This window comes from Rattus norvegicus, chromosome 1 (assembly GCF_036323735.1).
Source record: "Rattus norvegicus strain BN/NHsdMcwi chromosome 1, GRCr8, whole genome shotgun sequence".
Lineage (NCBI taxonomy): Eukaryota > Metazoa > Chordata > Mammalia > Rodentia > Muridae > Rattus > Rattus norvegicus.
Window position 1 is genome coordinate 57180986 of NC_086019.1, and position 12540 is coordinate 57193525.

General features: G+C 48.6%; 1 long non-coding RNA gene across 6 annotated transcripts in view; it reads left to right on the top strand.

Moving 5' to 3' along the window:
• Window positions 1–12540, top strand: part of LOC134482799 (uncharacterized) — a 79231-nt gene that overhangs the window by 15383 nt on the left and 51308 nt on the right. For 3 of the 6 annotated variants that reach the window (XR_010059348.1, XR_010059365.1, XR_010059362.1), the window contains 3 exons: window positions 5125–5333; window positions 9252–9352; window positions 12009–12105. This is a non-coding gene — a long non-coding RNA (uncharacterized LOC134482799). Of the gene's footprint in view, window positions 1–5108; window positions 5334–9251; window positions 9353–12008; window positions 12106–12540 lie in introns of all 6 variants that reach the window. The other 3 variants (XR_010059354.1, XR_010059358.1, XR_010059364.1) reach the window with 3 other exon arrangements.

Sequence of the window (12540 nt, forward strand, 5' to 3'; positions counted from 1 at the left end):
TGAAATTTCTTAGAAGAATAGCACCTTAATAAGAGGCCATCTCTCCTCAAGGAACGACATCACTAAACTAAGCTTCTATTCTGTAATCAGGAGTAACTGATTTAGGGTTTTACTGCTGTGAACAGACACCATGAACAAAGGTACTCTTAAAGAACACATATTTGGGTCTGGCTTACAGATTCAGTGGTTTACTTTACTGTCATCAAGGTGGAAGCATGGCAGCATCTAGGCAGACATGGTGCAGGAGGAGCTGAGAGTTCTACATCTTCATCTGAAGGCCTCTAGGAGAAAACTGATTTCCAGGCAGCTCAGACAAGAAATGTAAAGGTCACAGCCACAGTGACACATGTATTTCATCAAGGCCACACTTTGTCCACACCTCCAAATAGTCCCACTCCCTGGCCTTACTGTTTTCAAATCGCCACAGGAACATTAGACATTTTCAGTTCCTGGAATCACCTTTGATCAGAAGCTGTGGCTGCTGTGGTTCATGGGGCCCAGGTCTTTCCAGAATCAGGCATCTTCTCATGTATTCCAGGTCACTGGAAGTAAAGAAGCTCAGCAAAGGACTGCTGTGTGGGCTGAGACAGCTGAGAAAGTCTGCTTGGGAAGGTGTGTCAATTTTTGTCTCTACATAGAGACAGGATAGGGGTTACCTGACCTTCCCTGGCCAGTTTCCATTTGGGACCCCTGGACTGTAATCATTGTCTGGTAGGCAAGTGTCATTTGGCATTCAATGTCATGTTGTGCCTATTGTGTACCCAAAGTTGATACAAGACTTGAGAATGTAGGCTTGAAAGGTATCCAGTTCCTAATCTGGGGAGGAGAAGAGCAGGCCTGAGAGGAACAGGCTTCATGTGCAGAGGGAGGTCCATCTGTACATGGGTGAGAGAAATTCAGAGAATGTTAATCAAATCTGGCAATCTGGGGGAGGGTGCAAACAATCAATGACAGTAAAGTCAGCTTCAAACTTGGGAGAAGGTTTGTTGCCACTGTTTGCACACCATGCTTCAGAGATGGTGACTCACAGAGAAGCTCTGTCTTGAGTTCATGGCACTGAGCATGTGAGCTGAGCACTTGACATCTCAAGTTCTATATGTTGTCAGGGGCCTTACACAAAGGCCCTTATCTACCTGCCAGCATGTTGCTTTACTAGTAGTAGTCACATGAATTTAAATTTCCTACTTGTTTGTGTTCTTAAAAGCTCACCGATTAGTTTTAGCTGAGTCTCCTAGGAGACTTTGCTCTCACATGCTGTAAGTTTTAAAGATATGGTGATTAATATGAATAACTTTTCATAGGTCAATGCAGGGCCCACAGTGACCTCACCTTGCTATCTTGAGCTGTTAACTCCTGGGCAAAGTTTCTCAAGAGTCTCTGCCTCAGAAAGAAATGTGGTACTGTGATTTCATAATCTACCTACATTCCTTGTGTCACCCAATATATCAGCTAGAGTGAGGGGATCCTCCCCTGTTCAGGACAATTTAGATACTGCTTCCCCAGCAGGAATGGAAGGGCCACTTCCTGCCTCTGCAGGGGCAGTCCCTGGTGTTCACTGTAATGTTACTCATCACTTGCACCTTGAATCAGTTGTTCCACTGGAGCACGAAGCCTCCACTTTATTCTGGGAGATGACAAGGTGTCTCCAGCTAGGGACAGTGGTCCAAACATGAGTTTAAATGAGGGCAGTGAGGGTGGTGTACACACATTGTGGGTTTCATATTGAGTGCTACTGAAGTTCATGTACTTCCTACTAGATTCATCTGTGAGTGACATGTGATCTTTGTATTAAACTTTACCTTCAGGTTCAAGATTTCATGGTAGACCAAGGCCCTACTTTCTTTTTAAGATATCCTAGGAAGTGGATATAAAAGAGAAAATATAGTTCAGAAAACGGACCTAGGCGTACAGCACTTGCTTACATGTGCAAGTCCCTGTGCTCAACTCCAAGACCACACAATATGCCTTATAGATAGATGATGTAGGCCCTTAAGTTCTTCTGACAGCCCACATGTGACTGTCTTCTCAACTCTTGCATGATTATAGGGTCAAATGAGACCTTTCTGACGACCGTGAAATATAAGGCTACTCCTATGTCCCATATGTCATTCTTTGGACTATTATGAAGTTTGCCTAGGCAGAGTTCAAAGGCAGCAAAGTGTAATCACCATAGTATTGGTTCAGCATTTGCCCTAGTTCAACTTGTGTACTGAAGCCAAAGTGCATAGCTGTGACTTTTCCATTCCTGTCCAACAAAACATCATCTGTTTTCAGGCACATTCACGCCCAGAGAAGGCTGTACTGTGGCTGTACTGGGCCTGTCTGCTATTCACAGGCATACTCAGCCATGCCACCCAGCACATCCCAAGCTCTTTGGAGTGCTTTGGTACCACGGGAGACTTGTGTTGGTGGACACACTGACAAAGGAAGTACCTAGACCCTACCAAGCTCCTGTCCACACTTGACTCATGACCAGAGCCAGCAGTATGAGCAGCTGGGTAAAAATGGAGACATTTGCACGTTCGTCCTTTTTTTTAATACAACAAAATGTTTAATGAGCAAATTCGTATTAGCAAATATGAAACTGCCACAAGGAGGAGCAGGACTGAGACCACTGGTTGAAGGTCAGGAAGACTAAAACGAACCAACTACTTAAGAAACCAGGGTGGAGAATGATGAGGACCAGAAGCCAGAGGACAGGAACTGTGGCCCTAAAAAAGGAGAGGGTAGGGTACTGAGGGCCAGACAACCAAATTCAAAGTAGTTTTGCCATAAAATACAAATATGCTATGTTCCTAGCATGCTGGCGGGGGGGGGGGTACTTTCTTCCTTGGTAGCACTTGTGAACCCCAGGACCAGGTGACAAGCTTGAGGCCAGGCAAGGAAAGAGGATCAGAGTGACCTTACCTGAGCTTGAGGGATAAAAACCTCAGAGAGGGGAGGGACTACCCTTGGCTTAGACTCTTCAGGGACATATGTGATGAGGGGAAGCTAAGGAAAGGCATGGAGGACACACCCCCTTGGTACCAGGTAGTGTGTGTGTGTGTGTGTGTGTGTGTGTGTGTTTGTGTGTGTGTGTGTGTGTGTGTGTGTTTGCACATGCTCATGTGCATGTGTGCCTATATATGCACCTGCATGTGTGCCTGTGTGTGTGTCAGGGGGGCATGTCTTGACACCAGTCCTGCCCCATGCTGGTCATTCACAGTTGGCACAGTCCCCACTTAACACTAGGGTTTTTGTTCCCAAACTTTTTCTAATAGAAGCTAACATACCTCTTGGTCAGGGATAGTTAACGCACTTCATAAGAATGGGGAACACTGATCTTTTGGGATTGAAACCTGAGCTAGCTTGGGGGTCCTCCTCCTCCCATGGTTCCCAGTCTGTTTGTTATCACATTGTCCAGACAATAGAACGCTCAGCTCTGCCTGTGCCCCAGTGTGAGTCATTGCATCAACTGACATCCTGACTGGTTGTCCAAACTCCACGTTCTGGCTGAGCTCAGGACCCACAGGAGAAGGCCTAGATGAGGAGGTTCTGCCCTACCCAGCCAGGTAGACTTGAGCTCCACACTGACGAATGTTAGAAGGGATCCAGATGTGGCTCTCACACAATGCTGGCACAACTACCAAGAATCTGAGCTCAGCAGTGACATTCAAGTCTCCTCTTGCCCAAGTAAATGGACATCAAATACTTCTTTGGACCTTGGGCAGTAAAGGAATCATGAGGGCTCCATGGGTAGATAACGTACCATATACCTTCCCAGAGCCCATGAACTGCACCTGCTTACTGGCCCCTGAACCTGCTTGACTAAGGTGAGGAGAGGAGACCCCAAACAGCCCTATACCACTGCCCCAGGAACACTATCATGCCAGGTGGAGGCAGCCCCCACAGCCTGAGGAATGGGGTAAGGATTCTTTCCCATTGCATCCACTGGTGTTTTGTTTGCAAGGTTTGGGTGGAAGTGAGACATACTGCAAGGGAGGCCTTTGTGTTGCTTACTGTACTTAAAAGCAAGACATGGGAAAAGGACCTACAGAGTTTTGATCTAAGACATCCTGCAGTAGCCAGCTCTGGGTCCTTGGAGCTTAGGCAGGCTTTACAGTCATAGAGCTCCCTCTACTGCCCAAGTTTCACCATGACAACTCTTGCAGATAAGACAGGAGCCCAAGCTGCTTCAGGGCTAACATAGACACTTGTTTCTCTCAGACACGTTTGCACCTGAGAATCCTAGGAGCTTAGTTTCAGTGAAGGAAGAATAGGGCCCACCACATGCCCTAAGCTAATGACAGAACTGGCTGCCTATCTTCTAAAAGTGGGCAGGCAAAAAGACCTTTATAGTGTGCATCAGGGTTGAGGGCCAAAAACTGCCTTGCCCAGACATGGCCAAAGGCTGCTGGTTCTGGAATGTTACCAAACAACCTTAAAGGCTGGCTGGCACAGACAGGGCTGCTGTATGGCTCTTGCCTACACTACAATATCTGGCAGGGGTGGATCTTTGCCAGGCTAGCACAGAATGAACTTCATGCCATTGAGAGGAGCTAACCAGTGTGCAGTCTCAGGTTTCGCTGGGTGATCTAGTCATGAGCTGTCTGTATGACTGAGCAGACAGGCATTGTCCAGGCTGAGGACATACTGGTCACCTCTGTGGTTGTTCTCTTCCTCTTCAACCTGCAGAAAGATACAGCAACATGGTGGTAGTCCTCACCATGACTGTTGGTGCTTTCTATGCTCTTACAATCCCAGGGCTCCAGGTCTACCCAGACTGTTCTAATTCTGGCATAGACAATCTGTCCTGGGTGTGATAGGTCATCCTGTTGGTTCTCTGTCTTAGCTCTCATGGCACACTGCCCTCTATATTGCCCCATGCTGTTTCCTCCAACCTTTCCAGCATGCAACAGCTCCATGTCCTGCCCCACCTACTTTATGATCCCTGATAATTTCAGATATTTTAATGTTCTTCCAGGCTGGGCTGTGGCCTCGTGTGGGGCTCACATTCATCCTAGAGGTTCTTGGGAGCCTCCATGCCATGGCGTAGGACCTCTTTTTGTCCACACTGGGTCGAGTGATTCCATCCAGTGTAGTATTCTCTCCCTATTGTTGAATTTTAGCACTTATGTCTTTCAGGAATGGCTCTAGATGTGGTCATCGTATACTACCCTGAAAGAACCGCCAGAGTTCCAGGACGGCCACCTTTCACTTAAGCAAACTTGTCCACAGACTGTGTGGGTCCCATCAGCTGAGAGTAGCCTTCACATTGCAGTGATGTGCATATTTCTGCTTTTCAGCCACGATGGACTTTAGGATCTTCCCTGAGGACCCTACAAGAACCACAGGTAGGAGATGTGTAAATGGGGCATGTTATTGGTTCAATTCTTCAGTGTGGTGCCTTAAGCTGACAGACTTTTGGGAGGGCATGTGCTTCTCTATTACATGAGTTAGTTCCATTGTTGTCCTGGATTCTGCTGTGACTGCCTCTTATGCTCTCTCCTCCCACTCTTTAACTGTTCCTAACTCTCAGTGAGTCCAGCATCGTGCTGGCTGGTCAATCAGCCTTCATGCCAGTCTAGATTCAGTCCAGAAACACAGAGCCCACACTGTCCTCTACCGGGGTTTCACAGGGCTGCTGGTTTAGTTTCTCCAGTGCCCTATGGTGGTACAAACTCAAGTTTCTTAGGTCCCTAGGGGTCTGGTAAAAACCCTTTAGTACAAGATAGAGGTAAAGAAGGGTAGAAATAAAGTCTTGCAGTTCTTCATGTACACCTCTCCAAGGCTCTACACTCTTCTGGTCCTGGTGTGCCACTCAGCAAGCCCTCCCACTAAGGCTCTGTGCCTGAAGCAGAGGACCACTGCTAAACCAGTGTTCCCAAGGAATTGGCTGTACCTGCAGCGTGACCTGTAGAGGATTCTCCACAACCCTGAGGACCCAATTTGAAAATCTTAGTTGGGCAGTGTGTGGGAGCCATCCAGGCTATATGGAGACCTTACCCAGAATTTGACCTCAAGCCCTGCACCCTGATTAGCTTGACCCACACTCCTGCAAAGGTCTCTGGGTGGCTGCTGAGATGAGTTGGAGGAGGATGAGGAAGAAAAGACAGGTAAATCAGGGCCAAGACAGGAGCACTGCCCGTACTCACTGTGGTGGCCCATCGTGTCCTGGGCTCATTCCTGCTGTAACTCTCAAGTAGGAACCACACATCCTTCCTCATGGGACTGTCCGTGATGAGGCCAGCTGAGGATCTGACCTGTCAGCAAGAAAGACAGGAGCTGTATGTGCCACAAACCAGAGCACAGTGTCCCATATAAGGCCATCTCACAAATGATGCCATGTCCTCCCCAGAGTGGCTCCAGTCAGGGTTAGGAGTGGCTCATGTATTCTGAGCTCTCTGCTACTCCTGCAGACACAGGAATGGTGCCTTCTCATGCTCATCTATCCTGAGCCCAGGGATCAGACAGAGGTCATACTCATGGGAATTCAGACTCAGTTCAATCTGCTATCCTGTAGCCCATGAGTCTGGACTCAACTTTAGTGGTCAAGGCCAGTGGTTTTTTCCTGGACAAGACTTTGAGAATGTAGCCACAACACAGTGTTAGTGACACATTGCATGCCCTTGACTGGCCTTCAATGTAGTAGTCCTGAGTGACCATTCCAGCGTGCACCCAGGGATTCAGACTAGCAATGGCCAGATCAGGCTCTTTGCTACTTGGGCCTATAGCTCACCCCCAGTGTAGTTCCATGTGGCCTGGCTGCTGCAGCTCCTCCAGAAGCTACCAGATGTTTTCCCACAGAATCCTGCAGTCCCTGTGGGCTCTTCCACAGACATCTCACACTCTCTCTGAGGGGATTTAGCCTGGATGCCTGCTGTGTGGGAGCTGCCTTGGCTCGTGGAGCAGAGTGAGAGGCAGGGGAGATGTTGTCTGCTGGTCTTATTGTCCTCAGTGTCCAGGGCTTCCGTGCTCTTTGGGTCCAGGTCCAGCTCCAGTGGGTCACTAATGTAAATCCAGCCCATACAAGTTCCACACACCATGGGGTATAGGGTAGACCATGACTGAGGGGGAACCAATAAATCCAAGGACCCTGTGAGGACCAGGTCACCTCTCAGGCATGATGCAAGGCCAGGAGCTCTGTGTGCCCTGACAGAGGGGGATTGGACCCTGACTCCCACGAAATGCTTCTTCAGACCTATTACGTCATCAGCTCTGAGAGCATTAAGAACATATCACACTGCTTGCCTCTGCCATGTAACTCTATCTTCCAGGGCTGCAGGACCTCAGGAATATTAGCGTGTCTTCTATGAACATTAATATTCTGTTAAATCACTTTGATAAATAGTTCTCAGCATGATACCTGTCTCCAGAAGAAGTCATTCAGCAATTCTCATGGGCACGGGGAAGCAAAATCTTCCTACTGCTCCTCCTCTTCCTCCTCCTCTTCCTCCTCCTCTTCCTCCTCCTCTTCCTCCTCTTCTTCTTCCTCCTCCTCCTCCTCCTCCTGCTGCTGCTGCTGCTGCTGCTGCTGCTGCTGCTGCTGCTGCTGCTGCTGTTACTCCTGTTGCTGCTGTAGCTTTGTTGGAAGCATCAGCAAAGCCCATAAGCTCAGCATCCATGGAATGAGGTGGGGTTGGGAATTGCAGACAGATGCACATACCTGTCCAAATGATGACCTCTTACAGGACATAGGTGTAGGGTTGTGCATGGACACTTAGGCACAGAAGGAGGTATGCATACACATGCAAACACTCCCTCTTACACAGAGGTTAACATGATGTACAGAAAACCAAGTCCATCCTGAATGTGGGGCTCACTTTAGTTGTTACATTCCGATGGTAGAACAGACGTGTGTGAGGACAAGAAGCTCTGTGGTCCCTGGGGCCAGAAGGAAGAGAGTGGCTATGCTGACACAGTTAAAATAAACTCTCACAGTCTATGATAGCCAGGTCACAGGACCCAGGCAGCTGTGTTATTTGTGAGCACCGAGGGCAGCCAGAAGCTAACTATTGAGCACTGACTGGACCAAGCCCAGAAAGGGTCTCTGTTTTTCAGAGTGCTGCGGGCAGTGCAGTGTGTAGCACTTTCCTTTTGAAGACTCTTCTGGGGTTTTGAGTCCCCTGTAGAGGAGCCTCATGTCTGAAGACACTAAGCCTATGAGGAAAGATCCTCATGTGCAGAGTTCATTGAAAGGCCTGAGAGCAGAAAAGCAAAGAAAGAGCAAAATGTGCCACCTCTCCTCACTGTGGTTCAGCTTCTGCCTTTGCAGCTGAGCTCAGGTGCCCTGGAGTCCTCCCTAGCCTGAGTCAGTGGTCTAAAGTTCAAGTCACTGCTTTCTGGTTTGTAGTTTCAAACGCAGCACAGTTTCAGGCAAGAAAAGCTGTGAACACTATCTAGACCTTGCTGTCTACATTTGACGGGGACTGTTGAGCCCCAAAGAAAGCAAGGTCTATAAGGTCAGGTATTACAGGACTGGGCTAGGGCTGGAATCCAAGTTCCCTTCTCCCTCTGCTGTGGGCAGATGGTGAGCCTTGTAATTGGTTCTTACTCTGTACAGGGGTAGAAACAAAGGGTCTTATGGGAGCTCTGGCACAGGCCTGCCCAGGAATGGCTTAGAGAGCCTCGCACCAGCCCAATATTTGATATGTCCCCAGCTTTGTCTAACACCTTCAGCTGTGTGCCATTTTCCCTGCCTCCTGTAAAAGACTCTAAATGTTTTCTGACAAAAGGCAATCAAGGAGGAGTTTCACAAAGACAGGTGGGGATCTGTTGGGATGTTAACATGGGCTAACACATTAGAGGGCCAGAGCCACAGGACCGATGCTTGGTGGACATTCTCCTCTGACATCCAACACAGACATCTTTGTACAGAGATCAGGAGAAGTCTTCTCTGAATAACAGTGCAGAACACCTCAGGCTCAGGGAATCAGGACTGACACCCATAGAATGCTGTAGAATGTTTGTGATACAAGGGCTCATCAACCTGGGTCCGTGTGCCTCTAGAGATGAGCACAGAACCGGGCTGTGGCTGGTTATGGTCTCAGACAGGAAGGCGGGAGGGAGCTGGTTCATGCAGTTTTTCTTTCCCTTGGCCAAAAGGAAGGACTGGAAGAAGTCTGTCTATGGGGAGTGAGGCTGGCTGGGAAACTGTATGCCGTTCTCCATTCTCACCCTGCTGGGGGCTTGGGGCTGTTGTCCAGTTAACCTCTCCACCATTCCAGTCTGCTTCTCTCCATTTAATCCATGCATCTCTGTCCCTGGGCTAGGTGACCTGGATGCAGAAGTCCTACCTGTAGCTGCCATCCAGGGCATAAGTCCCTCAGTGAGTGAATTCCAGATGGTTCTGTCTAAAGCAGCATCGAGCAGGGTAAGAACCGTGGTACATGGAAGAGGATACTGCATCCAAACGCATTTCATATAGAATCAACCCTCATGCTCAGAGACCTGATCAGTCCTATTTACCACTTTCATCATTTTTGTTATTCACTGTACTGTGAAGTGTGAATTTTTATTATATTTAACTTCGGCAAAGGGAGATAAAGAGTTTAGCACTGGAAACTCCCTAGGGCCTGGCTAGAAGGGAGGCCTGGAGACCCATGTGTGCTTCTGGGGAAAAAGCTCTTTCGTAGGATGCCTCCCTGAGTCCCAGGATGTGTGGAGGGCTCTGTGCCCTATCCAGGGTTGACCTCAGTATATTAATGGGAGCTGAGGCTTCTCTCTGATAGAACAGTACCACCCTCATGGAAGATGTCTGTGATGGTTTGTATATGCTTAGCTCAGGGAGTGGCACTATTAGGAGGCATGGTCTTGTTAAAGTAGGTGTTCATATTGGGCATGGGCTTTAAGACCCTTTTCCTATCCACATGCAAGCCAATCTTCCCCAACCAGCCTTCAGATGACGATGTGGAACTCTCACTCTCTCTGGCACCATGAATACCTGGTTGCTGCCATGCTCCCAGCTTGATGATACTGGACTGAGTCTCTGAACCTGCAATCCTGTGTTCATTAATGTTGTCCTTATAAGAGCTGCATTGGTTGTGTGTGCCTCTTCTCAACAGTAAACACTTAACTGAGACAGTGTTCATGTTCCCTTCTTCAGGTTCCAGGCTTTAGCAGCTTCAAAGATGAGCTGCATTCTCTTGGGACTATGGGACCAGAAGCCCCAGGCTGTCTGCTTGATCTGAGAGTGCTAGGACATCCTGCTCCTAAGGGAATTGTTACTGCTCCATTGCAATACTGTGAATAGCATCAGCAGGCTTCTGCTCTGTTACCCCCTGAACACAATGCTGTCTTCTCCAGGAGTGGATCCAACAGCTCTCAGAACCTCCCCAGGAACTGGGTGTTTCCCAAGGATTACCTGCACTTGGTTGCAAACCCCTATCCTGTGTTCTGAAAACTTTTCAAAGCCCATTCACCTGATACTGGTGCTTTCAGGACAGTATTCCCAAGTGTCATTTCCTACCCTGAGAGTTCACTCTCATGAGGCAACACCTGCCCTTGACAGATGATTTTCCCAAGGGGCATTGTATGTGCAGGTGAATTGTGTGTGCCAACTCTTGTCAGATCAGCACATGATGGCAGCAAGGCCCCATTTGCTCTTCGTTTTGAACTCATGATCCTGGCACTGTCTTGTTGTTATTTAGGTCCCTGTCAGTCCTGAATTGAATTTTAGCATGGGAACCCAGGGCAGTTGTCTTCAAAGATATTCCTAGTATGAACCACATCTTCACCTCACCAGACATAAAGCACAAGAAACACCAGGCAGGCAGAGAACCCTCAGGGGCTGGAGCTGGCATTTTCAAACACTCTGACTTGACCTTGGCCAGCACAGATTCAGAGGGCAGCCGCTATGTAGGAAGATCTCCTTCCTCCTCTCGGAGTTTAGAACATGTAGATTTAGGCTAAGGTGCTGGCACACATATGAGCAGAGGCAGCAGCATGGGCTTGTTCAATGTCAAAGCCTACCTGCCACCCCTGTATCACATGTCAGAGCAGCCCATCTCATGAGAAGTCTAGAGGTGATGATATCCTGAGTGAATAGTCCGTGTTCTGCTGCCAGTTTCTTTGCTCCCACATGGCCAACTGGGAGAAGGGATTGAAAAAGGGAAGGTGATGAAGCCCTGCAAATATATACTTGGTGCCACCAAAGACCATGGGCTCTGACTGGCGAGATCTTTCAGTTAGATTTTAAAAAATGCCTCCTCAAGATAGGTAGTAGGTACTCTCAGGAAGGTGGACCATGGTGTGGTACAATGGGGCAGGATCCATGAGGCTGGTGCTGTGGGCCAGGGACATTGGGGCAGGTAAAACTGAGTAGGAACCCTGGGCCAGGTACAACAGGGCAGGGACCCTGGGGCAGGTGCAGTGTAGCAGGGACTCTGGGGGTGGTGCAATGGGGCAGGAGTCCTGGGGAAGGGATCTTGTAGTTGTGACCCTGTGGAATGTGCAACCGGCAGGGACCCTGCTGGAGGTTCACTGAGGCATGCAGCCAAGGTGGAATGTTCGGAAAGTTGTCTGTTTGTTTCATGCAGCTGCTGTCTGAAGTAGAGAACACTGCCAACTGCCCCAGAAGGGATCTTGGGAGGGCCTTGCAAGAATGCCAGAGCTCCTAACTGAGGAGTTACACGTTCCACAGATGGGCCTTTATTGAGTTGAGCAGATTCTAAGAGAGCTGTCTTGAATGAACAGCCAAAAAAAGCGGGAATGAATAACAGGCATATTGCACCAGCCATGTACAAGGTGTTTTGCTCAGAAGAGTAGGACAGGAAGAAACTGATTAAGGCAATTCACTTGTCTGTCTGTCTGTCTATCTATCCATCTGTCTGTCTATCCATCTGACTCTCCTTCCATCCATCCATCCATCCATCCATCCATCCATCCATCCATCCATCTCTCTGAGGGAAGTCAGCTTTTATGTGTAAGAAGAAGGTCACAGAAGCACTCCCATTTGGCAACAATGAGGTTTGTAGGGAGTGAGATAGATGGGTTATTTGTATGTTTGTTTGTTTGTTTGTTTAATGCAGGTGGTGGGATAGAATGACAGTTGTGAGCAGTTCCCATCAGCATCAACTGTACCACAGACCCAGTCTCAGTGTGACACAGAAGACGACTACCTGGAAAGTATGTCCTCTCTCTAAGGGGACAGTATAATACAATACTCTGGACTGCAGGTCAGACAAGGCCTGTGTTTAGGAGACTTGTGGACAGATGAATGTCTGTGAGTCTGGACTTAGACTCTGTGGAGGCCTCAGGTCACCTGACTGTCCTGAAGCTTCCCACTGTGATTTATTTCCCTCCTACAGAGTCAGCCACCTGAGCAACTGCATTCCTGGTTATCCCCTAATCCACTTACACTGTGTAGAGTGTCCAGTCTTAGGGAGGGCCTGGGAATCTGAGAGACACCACTGAGCCCTCTGGGCCTGGCTGACTCAACCTGAGGCTACTCTGTGTGTCTTCATTTTGCTCACCCACCAGAGACCTCAAAAGTCAGCAGTAAAGTTGCTGAGAGGCCAGGAACCTCCATATTGGCCCAAGAGCAATTGTCCTCTTTTACAG